The sequence below is a fragment of the Mustela nigripes genome, chromosome 3 (assembly GCF_022355385.1).
Source record: "Mustela nigripes isolate SB6536 chromosome 3, MUSNIG.SB6536, whole genome shotgun sequence".
Classification (NCBI taxonomy): Eukaryota; Metazoa; Chordata; class Mammalia; order Carnivora; family Mustelidae; genus Mustela; species Mustela nigripes.
In genome coordinates, this window is record NC_081559.1 from 62,464,990 (window position 1) to 62,482,398 (window position 17,409).

Sequence of the window (17,409 nt, forward strand, 5' to 3'; positions counted from 1 at the left end):
AGAGAGAGAGGGAAGCAGGCTCCCTGCTGAGCAGAGAGCCCAATGCGGGACTCGATCCCAGGACCCTGAGATGCCAGGACCTGAGGCAAAGGCAGTGGCTTAACCCACTGAGCCACCCAGGTGCCCTGCCTGCATTTTCTTATAAAATGTTTATCTGCAGTAATATTTTTCTGACTTAAAGTCTGTTTTGCTTGATAAGAAGATAGCAGCTCCATCTTTCTTATGGTTGCTATTTGCATGACATAGAATTTTCCAAGTATTTGTACCTTTTTTTTTTTAAGATTTTATTTATTTATTTGACAGACAGAGATCACAAGTAGGCAGAGAGGCAGGCAGGGAGAGAGAAAAAGGGAAGCAGGCTCCCTGCTGCTGCGCAGAGAGCCCCATGTAGGGCTCGATCCCAGGACCCTGGAATCATGACCTGAGCCAAAGGCAGAGGCTTTAACCCACTGAGTCATCCAGGTGCCCCTAAGTATTTGTATCTTTGAATCTAAAGTGTCTTTGTCATTTTACTGTTTAATATATCTCATGTCATTTTTCTTTATTTCTCCTTTACTGTTTTTTTAAAAAGGGAACATTTTTAGTGTAACATTTAAATTTCTTAATTTTTTTTTTTACTATATTTAAAAAGTATCTTCTTAGAAGTTAAATGAGGGTTTAGGTCGGAACCCACTTCAATTCTTTTAAGAGTAGGGGAGGGGTCAAGGGAGAGGAAGAGAGAATCTCAGGCAGGCTCCACACCCAGCACAGACAGCACTCATATCCATGAGATCATCACCTGAGCTGAAATCAAGAGTTAGACACCAACTGAGCCACACAGGAGCCCCTCCATTTCACCTTTATAATTATTCTAGTGAAACATAGAAATGTTCTTCCAATATAACTCTATTCTCTCTTCCCTTTTGTGTTGCTATTAGTTATACATGTTACATCTGTATATATTACCTAAAAATACATTATTTTAAGTACTACTTTGTATAATAATTTCATATCTACTAAGAAAACTGAGAAAAGGGAAACCAAGTACATATTTAGTCTGCTGTATTAAACTTATTTACCACTTTAAGTTCTCTTTGTTCTGTAGATTCCCATTACCATCTGGTAATGTTTACTTCAGTACAGCTTTCCTTCTACCTACCCCTTTGGTGCTGCTTTCGTAAAATTCATTACATTTTTTATTTGGTATAGTTCCAACAATGCAATTATAAACCTATTTATCTCCAAAAGAAACAGAAGAAAGGAGAAGTATTAATTTATAGTGTCTCTTGTAATTATAGAATTACCTTTACATATATTCCGTGTAGGTTTGAATTACTGTATCACTTGTTTTCACTCTTAAGATCTCCCTTTATTTCAGCTTTTTTGTTTTGTAAATGTCTTTACATCCTCTTCATTTTTGAAGATAGTTTTATTGGCTATAAGATTCTTGATTGATAGCTTTTCTTCTTTCAGTAGTTTGAAAATGTGTTCTCGTGTTTTCTGATCTCCACTATGTCTGATTATAAGTCAGTGATTAATCATACTTGGGTTTCTTTGAATGTGACTGGTGATTTTTTTTTTCTCTTGTACTACCAAAAATTTGTATTTGATCTCCAGAATATTTTCTATGATGTATCTGTTGTAGCTCTCTTCATATTTCTTTTGCTGTAACTTTTTGAGTTTATATTACTGTAGTGTAGGTCCCTGACATTTAGCTTTTTTGACTGTAACATAAGTGCTTGACATTAAGCTTCTGATCATTGAGACATTTATTTCAAAGACCTACATCTTGAATGAACATATTGCTGGCTATACAACTAGATAAAGATCCAGACTATGCCCACTACTAAAGTTCTGCTTTTAGAAAGCCCTGGGTGACCTGGATAACAGACTAATTGAATACCCCTGTATTTCCCTTTCTGCATTTGAATTTTCATTCTTGTTTTAAATATGAAGAGTAAGCCTTCAAAAGCCTAGGCACTCCACTCTCAATTCCAATAAGAATGCAGAACCCCATTCCTTTCCCTTTCTGTGTGTCCATCCTCTGTCTGCCTCTCTACCCACAGCCTCACTGTGCGGCCCCAGTATGCCCTGTATCTTCTGTGACTTATGAATAATAAATATTTTTCCTCAGAGTTTCCTGATATTCATTCCTAAGGTGCCTCTTGTAATTATAAGAACCACAAGGGCCTTTACAGCCCCAACATTTGGCTCCAGTCAGGGAAATGGTGGGGGGGAGGAGTTTTGCCCTAAGTACAGGCTCATTAAGTGCCCCAGGCATTCCTCGCTGATACCATCACTGTCAGTAGGCTGGAACAAATACAAAATAGCTACTTGGAGTTCACTGAGCTGCTTGGAGGGTTTAGGTTGATGTGTGGGTTTTTTTGTTTTGTTTTGTTTTTTGTTATAATACTGGACATTCAGTCACTTTTCTGTTTTTGGATGTTTCCTTCTATTTCTCTCTACTCTTTAGTACTTCGATTATGTAAATGTTGGTATATTTAATGGTGTCCCACATTTCTCTGAGGCTTTGTCCTTTTACTTTTTTTTTCTTACCCTTTTTTCTCTCTGTTCTTCAGCTTGTATAAACTCTATTGATCTACAAGTACCTTTATTCTTTCTTATGCCAGTTCAAATACACTATTGATCCCCTCTAGTGATTTTATTTTTTCCTTTGTGTTACTGCAATATTTCCATTTCGTTTTTTACTCTCCTTGACAATGTCTTCACATCTTCCACTTTTTCCCTCTAATTCTGGTTTCTTTTAGTTCTTTAGACCTGTTTATAGTGGTTTCTTTGAAGCCTGTGTCAATTAAATGTGACATCTGTGGCCTCTCACAGTTTCTGTTGCTTGCTGCTTTTCCTGTGTATGGGTCATTTTTTGTCTCTTTGCAAGTGTAATTTATTTTTCAGGAATATAGATATTGTTGTGGTTGTGGTAATTTAGAAACGGATTCCTTTCTTCCATCTTTGATATTATGTTGCTGTTTAATGACTTGATGCAGTTATTTTCTTTTGCTCTATGACAAATCATCACAGAGTTGACAGATTAAAACAAAATAAATTTATTGTTTGGAGGTCAGAAGTCCAGAATGATTTTCCATGGGGTAAAATCAGGATATAACCACTTGTCTGCTTTCCTTCCGGAGGCTCAAGAGGACCATCCACTTCCTTGCTTTTTTTCAGGTTCTACATTTAATCCAGTTTTTTGACTTGTGGTCCTCATCTATTTCAAAACCAGCAATAGCTAGTCAAGATTTCTCATGCTGCAGCACTCTAACACTAACTCGACTGCCTCACTCTTACGTATTGTAAGGATTTTTATTGATACCCTGGGCCCACCTTGATAATCTAGGAAAATATGTCAGTTGATCAGCACCCTTAATTCTACCTACAAATTTAATACCTACCATTTTTACTTGTTAGCAATTACACTACGACTCACTTTGAAAACCCATTATTCTGCCTGTCACACTTGCATAGAATGATTTTTGTGAAGTGCATTTCTCTAGTGTGAGGTTTCTGAAGCTGCTTCCTGTAGGAGCAGCCTTGGGCATGAGCACAGTCATCCTGGATAACTTTATTTTGCAGACTGGAAAACAAGGGTTCTTAAATATCAAGAATCCTATCAAATGCAATATTTAGGTATTTAGGCAATAAATAGGTATTTATCAGCAGAGCTCAGATGAAACACTATTTATTTTACGAACCAGTTCAGCACATATTTGTTCTCATCAGTCTACCTTCCAAATATTTCCAAGTGAGAATTGCAGTGATGGTGGCTACATAAATTCATCTTCAAGCAGGGAATGGTGTTATTAATGATTAAGTGGACATATACTCATTAGACAAGACTGTCACGAATTAAACTTATCTTGTAAACGCTAAAACCTTTGTTTTAAAGGAAAATTGTCTACTTTGTTGGGTAGTATTGGTTGACAAATTAATTTAGAAATGATTTGCAAAACTTAAAAGTTAAATTTATAGCTGATTGTCTTGGTCAGTGTTCTGAATATATTCTAATACTTGTGATGTGATCTGGGTTAATTTGGACTGAGGTAGTAAATGTAATTGTTACATGGGCTATCAGAAATTCACTGTCAGGGTGCCTGGGTGGTGCAGTCAGTTAAGCATCTGACTCTTGGTTTTGGTTCAGGTATGATCTCAGGGTTTTGGGATTGAGCCCACATTGGGCTCTGTGCTCCATAGGAACTCTGCCTGAGTTTTTCCCCTCCCTCTTCTTCTGCCCTGCCCTGCTGCATGCTCTCTCTCTCTCTCTCTCTCCCAAATGAAGAAAAAAAATGACTGCCTCTCTAGAGAATAAAAAATGAGAAAGAGATCAAATTGCAAGACACTAAGTTCTTTGTAGGCACTGATTTTTGACATAACCACAAAGTCTAAGAGTTGTTCAGTAGTCGTGGGGTGTGTGTGTGTGTGTGTGTGTGCGCGCGCGCGCATGCGCGAGAAAGAGAGAGAGAGAAATTGGATTTTATTCCACCTTTAGAAATTTTCATACTGTTTTTATTGTAATTCATCTGTAAAATGTTATAATACCAAGAAAAATAGAATTTTGCTTGAATAATAAATGCCAGGATGTATTATCCAGATCAGCATTAATAGCTATATATTAACATTTGTCAATTTTATAAAAATGCAACCTCGAACAGTTTTTGTTTAATACTAAATGAAAGGGGCGCCTGGGTGGCTCAGTGGGATGAGCCTCTGCCTTTGGCTCAGGTCATGATCCCAGGGTCCTGGGATCAAGCCCCACATCGGGTTCCCTGCTCGGCGGGGAGCCTGCTTCTCCCTCTCTCTCTGCCTGCCTCTCTGCCTACTTGTGATCTCTGCCCATCAAATAAATAAATAAATAATCTTTAAAAAGTACTAAATGAAAGAGCTTTCCAAGTACTATACCCCTACAGACAAGCCTCACAGCAACTGAATTGTTAAACAAAAAACATATGTAGCTGAAGCAGCATGTAAAGATAACATACACTGAATAAATTCGGATTATCAATAGCAAGATTCTATATATGAATTGAAAGAAGGAAAATAAGAGGTAGTACTAAGGAGGGGAAATATACTTAGAATTATAAATGAGAGGGAGAATCTGAAGTGAGAGGTGAAAGAGAACACTTTAGTTGTGCCAGATAAAAAAATGCATTAGCACCCAGTTCTTAAAGCAGATATTTCATAACCAAAAGAGCTACCGAAATAGGGAAAGCTCATAATTGGTTTGGTTTCTATTAAAAGGGTTGAGACTTTTGAAGGGGAACTTGAAGGATCTACTGAAATTCTAATGGTTTTTCCATGTGTCTGCAACTTCCATTTAATGAAATTTTTCTATAGGTTTCCTGCCTCTTGAGTAGAAAATATCTACCTATCAAAATAGTGAATGGTTACTATAAAGGAAACTTAGAAAAAGACAATATAATTGTTACAACTCCAAAGGTTGCTTTTTTCTGGATATCTTGAACATAAGAAAATGAAGAATGTATATTCAGTATATTTGGTTAGAATGAGTGTAGAAAAATTATGTAATATCTATCTTATGCATGATCTTATCACTAATATTGCAGACCTAGTCAGGATATGGGTAGGCGTGGCTGTCCAGCATGAAGACAAAGGATAATAAAATACCTCCATGGTTTTTACAAAGGGGACCTTGTACCTCACTGGTTTTTCCTTGCAGAAACCTAAAAGGGGTCATTTTATTTGATTTGTTTCTTTGAATTTGTACTATGCTGCAAACTTCTCAAAATGAACAGGTTGTTGTTGTTTTTTTGTTTTGTTTTTGTATGAATTTAATCAACAAGGATCATTTGTATAGGATCTGAGTAAGTGAAGATCTTAACTAAGACAGCACTACTCACTTATCATGCATTAATTGATTTAAGGTAACTGGTTTAACATCTTAAGCCTATGTGATCTTCAAAAACCGCTATTTACTATCATTGTGGTTAAGGTGATGTGTGTCATACAGTGTAATACTTTTAATAATCATACTAATAATGCTTTTAATAATGCTAACTTTGTCAAACTAGCCTTATTAAATTATGGCTAACTGAAAGTTAAACTACTGATAATCAGATTCCCCTGATTTGTGTGTGTGTATATATGTGTGTATATATATATATATATATATATATATTTTAATAGTTTCTCTTTATTTGACAGAGATCACAAGTAGGTAGAGAAGCAGGCAGAGAGAGAGGAGGAAGCAGGCTCCCCGCTGAGCAGAGAACCTGCTCTGGGGCTCCGTCCCAGGACCCTGGGACCAGAGCCGAAAGCAGAGGCTTTAGCCCACTGAGCCATTCAGGCACCCCTTATTTGTATATATGTTTGACTTGAGGGGGGGTGGAGACTAATGGTTAACATAGGAGAAGTTGAGCTGATATTGTCTTTAAGAAAGTGTTAAAACAAACAACAACAAAAAAACAAAACAAAATAAAACAAAACAAAACCCCACCTACTTTGGTGGGAAACTATTTTGAGTAAGTTCAGGGAACTTCTTCAATAAGAAAGTAAATACCAGGGATGCCTGGGTGGCTTAGTCATAAAGCATCTGCCTTCAGCTCAAGTCGTGATCCCAGAGTCCTGGAATTGAGCCCCGAATCGGGCTCCCTGCTCAGTGGGGAGCCTTCTCCTCCCTCTCCCGCTCCCCCTGCTTGTGTTTGCTCTCTCACTGTGTCTGTCTCTGTCAAATAAATAAATAAAATCTTTTAAAAAAGTAAATACCAGGAGAATTTGAAAATTCTCATTTTTCTACCACATTACTTTGTTCTAGGTCTCTATCTTTGGAATTCAGAAATTGTTGGGAGGCAGGAAACATTTTAATCTTCTTTAAAAAAAAATAGCAGCTGCTTTCAGTTGAACAGTCAAAGAAATGCAATGGGAACAACAAAACCAAGATGTGGAAAAACACTGAGCTGATCTGAAGCTGTCATAAGCCAAGAGAACAGAAGAAATGGCCTGTGACTTTGCCATAAATAATACTGAGGAAGAAAATGGAGATCTGTAGATTAAAGGATCAAGGATGACTGCTGTGTTTTCAACTTGAGTAACTACGGGAATGTTATTTTCTTTGGTAAAGATTTATTTATTTTTTAATATTTATTTATTTTAGAGAGGGTGGAGGGGTGGACAGAGGGAGAGAAAGAATCTTAAGCCAACTCTGCACTTAGCATGAAGCCTGACACAGGGCGGGATCCCACAGACCCGGAGATCACAACGTGAGCGGAAACCAAGATTTAGGGGCTTAACTGACCGTACCACCCAGGCATGCCAAGATTTATTTCTTTGAGAGAGGAAGTGGGGGAAGAAGGCAGGGAGGGGTAAAAGGAGAGGGAGGGAATCTTCAAGCTGATTACCCACTGAGCGCCAAGGCTGATGTGGGACTTGACCTCATGACTCATGAGATCATGACCTGAGCCAAAACCAGTAGTCAGCCACTCCGCTGGCTGAGCCACTCAAGTGCCCCTGGAGGAATGTTACCCAGAGAGAGATAGGTGGGAGTAGAGGATGTAAAGAAATTAAGAATTCTGCTGGAACCATACTAAGGTTGATTATATCTAGTAGATGCCCAGGAGATATTGGTTGGAAGTTGGATATACAAATATAAAACTTAGGAAAGAGGTCAGCACTGAAATAAACTGGGGTTCATATAGAAATTAGGAGATAGGGAAAAGATACTTACTGTAATCAACAAATGTTTGGATATACTTGTCCATATTTCTGAAGGAAAAGTAAAAAAAAATACTGTATAGGGTTGGGAAGTCCCTATTGCACAATTTAAACAAAATTAACATGTTTAAGTGCTTACTATAAAAGTGCTAGGCATGATTTCGAATACTTTAAATTTGTTAAAATGATAGTTTCATAAGTACTATTATGAGTCAGTTAATGTCTGTTATCAACACTGAACACAAAATGGTCAAGGCGAGTTCTACTTAATAGAAGCTAAGGAATTGGATGCACCAGTAGCCCAGGAACAGCCTGAATGCTTCTGCCAAACTCTGGGGGAGTTCTCAGGCTCCATCTCAGTAGTCATGAGATCACGACGCTTTTTGTTCAGAGCTGGAGGTTCTAAAGGCCTCTTTTCCCATTTAAAACTAGTCACCTTGCAGAAGCACTTGCAGGACTGGGTAGGACATGCATATGAGCTGGTGAGGAGATACTTGCTTTTGTTAGACTGCTGGTATATCACAAAATTTTCTATTTGATTCGCTTATGTGTTAGAAAAGGATTTTAAAAAGCAGTTTAAAAAAAAAAATGAGGGACGCCTGGGTGGCTCAGTGGGTTAAGCCGCTGCCTTCAGCTCAGGTCATGATCTCAGGGTTCTGGGATCGAGTCCCGCATTGGGCTCTCTGCTCAGCGGGGAGCCTGCTTCCCTCTCTCTCTCTCTCTCTGCCTGCCTCTCCGTCTACTTGTGATTTCAAATAAATAAATAAAAACTTTAAAAAAAAAAGTGAAAGGACATTGAAAGTTCGTATTGAGTGGGTCTTCATGTTATTATCTTATATTTGAGAAAACAACTCATAGACTGCTTTGGGTTGTCCTGATTTTCAAAGGCTAAATCCTAGGCTGCATAGATCATAGTTCTGACTCCACCTGCAATTTTTAGGAGACTGCTACTGTGGAGTAGATGAAAACTGTTTGCCTCGTGTCAAAATGACCTTCATGTAAATCAACCTAATAGGCATTTGCTAGCTATCACCTTGGTTACAAAATTTTTGCAGAAATGAAATTGACATAGTAAAATGCATTCAACCTAATTTTATTGTGGAAAATGTAAGCAAAAATTATCCATCAGACAAACACACACATACAAACATTTGAATTTGATATTATACACATCCACACTCACAAATATTGTACAGAGTTCAGGCTGATATTCTTTGATAGTGCTTGGAATTTCCATGCATAAATCATAGAATATGAGATTCATGAACCACACTGGCTGAAGTGAATAATGATTCTGTAAAGTTTAAATCTGACTTTTTGTGAAAGCCAGACATTCTAGAATGAAGAATAACCTTTAAAACTCTATGGGACACATCATATTGGTGACCATTATTTTGTAAAAAGAAGGAAAAAAAAACAATCTCACAGAATAAGAAAAGATTGTGTTTCAGTTTGTTTCTACTCCTTGGTTTTTCTCCTAACTCATTTTTATTTAGGTACCTAGGAGTCCTACTGAGCTCTGCACTTTCACCTGTTCTGTGATGCATGCCTGGAGTAGCTGCTATATCTTCTTAACACTGTATGAAATGTAGAGCAAACAAGCAATTTGTAAAGGATTTATTTTAAAAAGCTATAAGGGATGAGACTATGGCAATGGAGCTTGATTAGCTAAAAATGGATTCTTTAATGAGGATGTGATTACTAGCTAGCTTCAAGCTTTATGATTCTTTTCTGGAAATGCCACTGATTTTCTGAAAGAATTTTAAGGAGCGGATTTCAGAATGGAATGGAAGAGCAAGCACTAGTCCAGAGTCATGTATGTATCTTCCTCTCCTGACTTTTTCTCTTCTTTATTAATAGTATACTCTCTTCTCAGTTCAGTCTTCCTATCTGTCAAATAGGGATATGGTGACTGTCCTTTCTGATATAGTGTAATTGTAGGGATCAAATGGATAACAGAGAAACATGCATATAGTATAGTTATACAAATGTTATAATGTATTTTTAATCACCCAGATTCACCCAATCCCAATGAAACACTTTTAAATCAAGTATATTTGAAATACAATGTTACATCAATTTCAGGTATGTGGGATTTGAGAATTCGACACATGGTTCTTGAGGTGAACATTGTATAGTGGTATCTGTCACTGTAGTAAGTTATTATGATTGACTGTGTTCCCTGTGCTGTACTTTTCATCTGTGACTTATAACTAGAAATTTATACCCCTTCACCTATTTTTGATCATTCCCCCACTCCCCTTCTCTCTGGCAACTACTGTTTTTTTCTCAGTATTTGAATCTTTTTTTTCCTCCCCACATATAATTGAAATGTTATAGTACTTGTATTTCTCAATCTGATTTATTTCACTTAGCATAACCCCCTATAGATATATCCCTATTGTTGCAAATAGCAAGATTTCATTTTTTATGACTAATATTACATTGTGTCTATATGTATGTATACACACATATATATATGTTATATACAAACATATTTCATGTATTTATTCATCTATCAATGAACACATTGGTTTGTTTCTATATCTTAGCTATTATAAGTAAAACTGCGATAAACATACGGGTGCATGTATCTCTTCAAGTTAGTGTTGTCATTTTCTTAGGGTAAACATCTTATAGTAGAATTACTAGATCATTGGTATTTCTATACTTAAATTTGTAGGAAATTGCCATACCGTTTTGCATAGTACTGCATCAGTTTACATTCCTACCAGTAGTGCATGGGGATTCACTTTTCTCCACTTTGTATGTCTAGTCTTCTGGATGGCTGTTCTGACCGGTGTTAGATAATACTTCATTGTGGCTTGATTTGTATTTCCCTGATTAGTGACATTGAGCATCTTTTTGTGTGTCTGTTGGCTCCAAATGAAATATTTTAATATTTATTTGGCTTTTTGATCAATACCTTAAAAAGTTATAGATTTTGAAAAGATAATTTTAAAATTTAATTTTAAAAAATTGACCTATTTGAAAACATAGATGACTCCTGGTTTCTCTGTTAGTTAACTTTGCAAAGACTTCGGTATCAAAAGCAATTCTTGGAGAAATTTTTGAAAAACATTCCTCAAAGGAATATAGAAAAATATTTCTGAATATTTCAGAGGCTTATACATTTTTAAAGGTTCTTGATTACTTGCTCAAATTTACTCATACCTTCTATAGTGAAAGCACCATTATTCAAGGAGGTATGGACAGTTTTGTTGTCTTCAAGCAAAACTAAAACAGAACAAAACAAAAACCCAACAAAACAAAATAAAAACAAAAACAAAACAACTAAATCCTAAAATCAAAAAACAAACTTCTCAGTCTCCTCTTCTTCTTGGGCCATGACTGTTCTTTTGCTTAATATGTCTATAAACAGACCTGTCATTTGTTGGTTCATTTGTTCAACATCAACTATTTGTTGAATATCTACTGTGTGCTAGAGTAGTAGGGATATATCCGTGATAAAAGCAGACAAAATCATTATCTTCATAAAGCTTGCATTCCCTGAGCCATATTACCATGTGGAGTAAAGAGCATTCTCAGCAGAACTAACAGCTATTGTAAAGACCTTGAAACAAGCAAGGTTGGCATACGGGAAGATCAAAAAGGAGGTCAGGGTGGGTGGAGCAGAATGAGTAAGAGAAGAGTGGTACAAAGGAAGATATGGAAGTACCTAGGGCTAGATAACCTACAGGTGTTGAGATCAAGGTAAGAACATTGAGATTTATAGACTTGGTGTGCATAAAACTGTTAGATTAATGACTTTTTGCCATTCATTTAACATAATGACTTTTCCTCAAAATACTGCACTTAATGAATGTGACATGACATGATAATTTTATTAGTTTCAGCACATAATCATCAATTTGGCATATGGTTTTTATTCAGAATAATATACGGACAAATTTGAATTATGCAGCATGTTGGGACAAACTAACCATGTTTGGGTTTTCATAATTGCACATAGTATGAGGGGTGGAAGAATAGAATCGTCTACCATTTGTTGACTATACATGCTCTATACAGGTGTTTTAAAGCACCTTCTTATTGAGCCTTAATTTGGCCCAGATGTTTTTTTGTGCTATACCTCAATTTCTCAGTGAAGTATGACTACGTAAGTAATCATGAGCCCTAAAACAGTTAAATATTTGTGAAGAATAGGATACAGAATTATTCATGTATGAAAGATGACTTACAAACTCCTCCATCACCCACCATTCACAGTCAAGACTTTCTTCCTCTTTTGGCAAGTACCTCTTATAAAAAATATGTCATATCCAATTTGTATATATTTACTTACTTTTACTTTCAGTTATTGCTTATATGAATTTGTTCTCACTATTCAATTTTTCTAAATGTGTAAACTGCATATTTGGGGTTGAGGATAGAAGGTATAATAGTTTTCCTTAAAATTAATGGATTTTTATAAAATTAAGTACTTTTCACTTATGGCAGAGTGTTGAAGGATAAATGAAGCTCATTAGGTGACAGAGAACTGTGTTTTGAGATGGAAAGACCCAGGAAGAACCAGGGTAATTGAATAAAGTTTATCTGTTTCAAGTTGGTTTTCTTTCTGGAGCTCTAGATACAGTGTCAAACTTTAAATAGCAAGTTCTTTTGCTAGTAAGGACCAATGATAACCACTCAAATAACAAAATTTCTTCCTTTTAGGGTATACTAAAAGGAAGGGTATGATACCCATGATACTAGGGTATCATGCTTACTTAGCTAGACATAATTGCATAATGCTGCATAATTGCAAAAAAATCTTTATCACAGCCAAGTAGAGTTAGAATCTCAATGTTTAATAATTTCTTTTTGGTTAAGCTTCATTTCTAATTTTTTTAAAATTTCAGATTCTTCCAAAATGCTCCCTTTATATTGCTGAGTATTTTTGTAAATGCCATTTTCTCCTGTTTTCTCATCTTTGAATAAGGCCCAGGTGTACAGTATAGCTATTTAATATTTAGGGTTCATGGGATATTCTGTTCTCAGATCTAAATTTGGAAAACCCCAGTGTGGTTCCTAACCTAGTTCTCTAAAGCATTAGCTGCTCGGTGGTGTTGACTCTTACTGTTCTGTCGATGGAGACCTACAATTTTTCTTCAGAGAATATAGGTTATCCAGATATATCCTCCTCTTGGAGAGTTAGAATGAGTTTGAAGGTACAAGCAACTCTAATAACTAGTAGTCTTACTTTTAGCAGCATGGATTTCTTTCTCCCCATTCTAGCACTGTACACTCTACCAATAAAATTCTTCCTATTACTCGTTTGCCTTTTCCTGACACTACCAAACAGCCCTTTCTGTCTTCTCCTATTTTTCTTTACTGTGTTCCCATAGAAAATCTCTATATTTACATCTTTCTTATCTCTACCATTATCTCATACGTTTCAGATCCCTAAGAGATTATCTTTCTGAGTTAGCCATGGACAGAGCTTTTATGCCAGGCTCCCTGAAGTCACTGGTCATCTAGATAACTGATGTAGCTCATGTACCATGTTCTGATCTAATTTGTTATACCAAGGGAACAGGATAAAATGGTATAAAACATAACAATATAAGTACACAAAATCAGTTCCAGACTGTTCAAGTCCAGTTTGTTGGCGTAGCAAGAACTTAATGGTTTTATATCCAGAGTAATCTGTTCCTCTCCCCCCCCGCCCCTCCCCCTTCTTCCCCCTTACCCTGTTCCTCCCTCTATTGAGCTGCTCATAGAAGACTTGCTATTTGTACCGTTTCTCAATAATTAGAATTCTGTGGAAAACCATATAGCACTGTTCATCCTTGTTCACATCCTACTCTATTGTGTACTGGAGGCATATTCTCTAATAGGAAGTAGAAATTATTACACTATTAGGATTGAACAAAGTGGGGAGCATGACTCTTCCTCAGCATGACTCAGAGGATAATTCCCATGTAGTTGGGTTGTAGACATGTGGTTTTAGATTTACCTTACTCTTGAATACCATAGTATTAAGATAGTATAATCGTTCAAATATTTTTTTATTCATTGAAGAAAACAATGTTATTTTTTGCTACAGGGATACATTACATAAAATAATCCATTCCTAGTAATGATGAAGGTACATTCTCCAAATGTTAGGTGTAATTTCTTTATCATATGCTGTTATTGCCAGATAATTTTCAAATTTTGGAAATACAGGTAGTATAATCAACATGGTAATCACTTTTCAAAAGCCCCTCTTATTCTGATATCAGAAATACTTAAAAGGAAAGGTCCAAATTTATAAGGTCAAGTGATTAAGACCAAATAGGGAATACAAATAGATGGAAAAGGCATACTATAATATGATTGGGTGTGGGGGGAACCATGGTTAAGTAGAGAATATGTTCCTTGTCTAGAATAGTCCAAAATAAAATTTACATTTCTCAGAACACTGTTGCGGCACATGAATACATATGAGCCACATTGAGGTTTTGGACTCTCAGATTATAACATGTGCTTGTTCATTTTTTTTTTTTCCCCCTAATGACTCACCCAGTAAGAGAAGAAGAAATAACCGGATGTACTCCAGGGTAAGAGGGGATTTCTTAATCTCATGTATAGGAAAATCAGACTAGTTTATGGGGAGAAAAATATAAACTATAGGGGAGAAGAAGAATGAATTGAACAGATGCTAAACCCATTAGAAATTTGTGGAGATGGCAAATATAACCTTATTTAAGATAAATTGTTTCTTGTCTTCTGAGCCTAAAGCCTAACTTTGAGATTCATTGAACTTCTTTTATGCCTTTGCTGAAAACTAATCCCAATGAGACCTTCTGTGACCAGCCAATTTAATATTGTGAGCACTATGGCACTCCTCATCTTCTTAATCTTGTACTACTTATTCTTTTACCCACAGCACTGACCCATAACACTGATGTTATATAACAAGAAGCAATGTGTATGTATCATAGTAACATACTAACATGTTATATATCATAATCATTGCTTACTGTCAATTTTTCCTCACTAAGATATAAACTAGATGAAGGAAAATACCTTCATCACTTTTATCCTCAGATGTATCACAAGGTCATAGAATAAATCTTGAAACATGATAGGTTCTCAATAAATAATTGTTGAGTGAAAAATGGAGGTGAACATAGGTATGGATAATTGCAGGTAACAAGTAAATTTGCTGTTGAATGACCCAGTATTCTTGCAAAACAGGAAGAAGGGCTATCTATTTAGAGATAAGGATTTGAAGGAGTAGCAGGGTCTTTGGGTAGAAAGAAGCTAAAGCCATGAATAGAAAATCATCTGTCCTATTCTATTGAAACCCTATCTAAATGTGGATGCTTTAATTTTGCTATGGTAAGCTTGGTTCTGTGATTTCTTTTTTCCCCTCTAGCAGAACACTGAAGCCTGTGGCAAAGGAATCATGTACTTAAATTGAATTAAAGTAGTGGATTAGTGTATTGGCTGTGACCCAAGAGCAGGGAACACTGATAAGGTAACAAGACAGTGATTAAACACTGATACAATAGAGTCTAAAGAGGAAGTAAAGCCATGGACAGGCATTAGCTTAGAAGGAAATTTGGGATTTTTTAAGTATGCAGAGATATCAGAGAGAACAGCAAGCAGGAATACTTAGAAAATGGTGTGAGGGGGCACCTTGGTAGCTCAGTGGGTTAAAGCCTCTGCCTTTGGCTCAGGTCATGTTCCCAGCGTCCTGGGATCAAGCCCCCATCAGGCTCTCTGCTCAGTAGGGAGCCTGCTTTCCCTTCTCTCTCTGCCTGCTTTTATGCCTACTTGTGATCTCTGTCTGCCAAATAAATAAACAAAATTTTAAAAACAAAAAACGGCCTGAGAATATTACGGCCAGAATAATCTTTTGTGAAAGCAAGTTACATGAAACCAGAGATCATTATCTGTTTGCATAATTGCTGTGTATCCAGAGGTGCTTAGCACATACTGGGTCCTTAATGCATGCTTGTTGGATGAAAGGTGAGATCCAGAATGTGACCATCAGAGTAGGTTCCTATGGTTCAGGGAAAGAAAGACTTTTGAGATGAGAAGAATATCAGTGATCAAATTGCTGAAGGATTTATACCTGCTTTTAGATGCTTCTATGAAGACAAAACAGTTGGAGGCCTTGTGTTAAAGGCCTTAAACTGCAGAACCACATGGCTAGTAGGTTTTCACATGGCAGACTGGATGGAGGGTAGATGTCATGAATGTTGAAAAAAAGAGGGATTTTCTGTATCAAAGTGGAAGAATAATGGTTTTAAAAGGAGAAAAGGCTAATTTGATCCATACTAATTTTGCCTCCAATGCCTGAAATATAGGGGAATGGCTGACAGAACAAATTTTCCAAAAAGTTATAGCAGGAAAAAACCAAGTTTCATTTAAGGCAAAGGGGTAGAAGTAGCATTCTGTGAACATTCAGAAGTATAAGAGGATTGATTTACAATGAAATAGTTCTTCCGGAGGGTGCATGGCTAAGAGGAGAAAGGCTGAAGAGGGGACAGGGGGTAATTATGGGGGAAGAAATTCTTCAGATGATTTAGAAGAACCTACCAGTACCCCTGGAGAAGAATTGATAAACCTTCTCAAAGAGTAATACCCAGTGTTTTGAGAGAATCAGAGTATATTTCAGTGATATTAGCATTTATTACTTATAACTAAAATAAGGCTATTATGTTCTGAGAGTATCACTATAATATTTATTGAACATTATTGTAAGAATTAAATGAAAACGCAATGTAGTACTTATCATACGAGGTAACCACTATCCTTTATAAACTGGGTCTCAGGAAGTGTAGCTTGCCCAAAGGTACAGACAATAAGTGGAAGAGTTGAGGCTTAACCACAGAAAGTTTGATTATTAAGATTTTATTTAATGAGAGCAAGAGTGCGTGAGGGGAAGAGAGAGAGACAGCAAGTGTGAGCACTGGGTGGGGGGTAGGGGGCTGTGAGGAGTGGGGACAGGAGAGAGAGGGAGAGGCAGACTCCCTGCTCAGCAGGGAGCCAGAGGCAGAGCTCCACTGCAGGACCTGAGGTCATGACCTGAGCCAAAGGCAGAGACAACTGACTGAGCCATCCAGGTGCCCTGAAAATTTGATTTTTTTTTTTAACATGTTAAAAAAATTTATTTATTTGACAGACTGAGATCACAAGTAGGCAGTGAGGCAGGCAGAGAGAGAGAGGGCGTAGCAGGCTCCTCACTGAGCGTAGAGCCCGATGTGGGGCTCGATCCTGGGACCCTGGGATAATGACCTGAGCTGAAGGCAGAGGCTTTAACCCACTGAGCCACCCAGGTGCCCCTGAAAATTTGATTTTTAAATTCTTCATTCTTAACCAGTGGTACATCTGCCATACTTTAAATCTCAAGAGTTCTTCATATCTTAATATAAAATAGACTTCCCTTCTTGATTTAGATGTTAGGTTTTCAGTGTTCCAAGTGCATCTGACTCTGCCAGCCTCACACAGACACAACTCTCAATGACATAAACATGAAACTGTAAGATAACACTCAATTTTTAAGATGTGTGTTGAGTACAAAATAGTGTTTTAAAATAGAAACCAAATGATTTGAAATTTTGGTATGAATATATAAAAATTTTACTGAAAATAGTGAACAAATTCTAATCTACTGGTGATATTGGAGATTGGGAAAGAAAGCAAAGATAAAGAGAACAGGCATTTATATGCCTACACTGTATATTTTAGACACATGATTTATGCATAATCTAGTTAAATTCACCTAAAAGTTGTGTAAGGAATGTATAT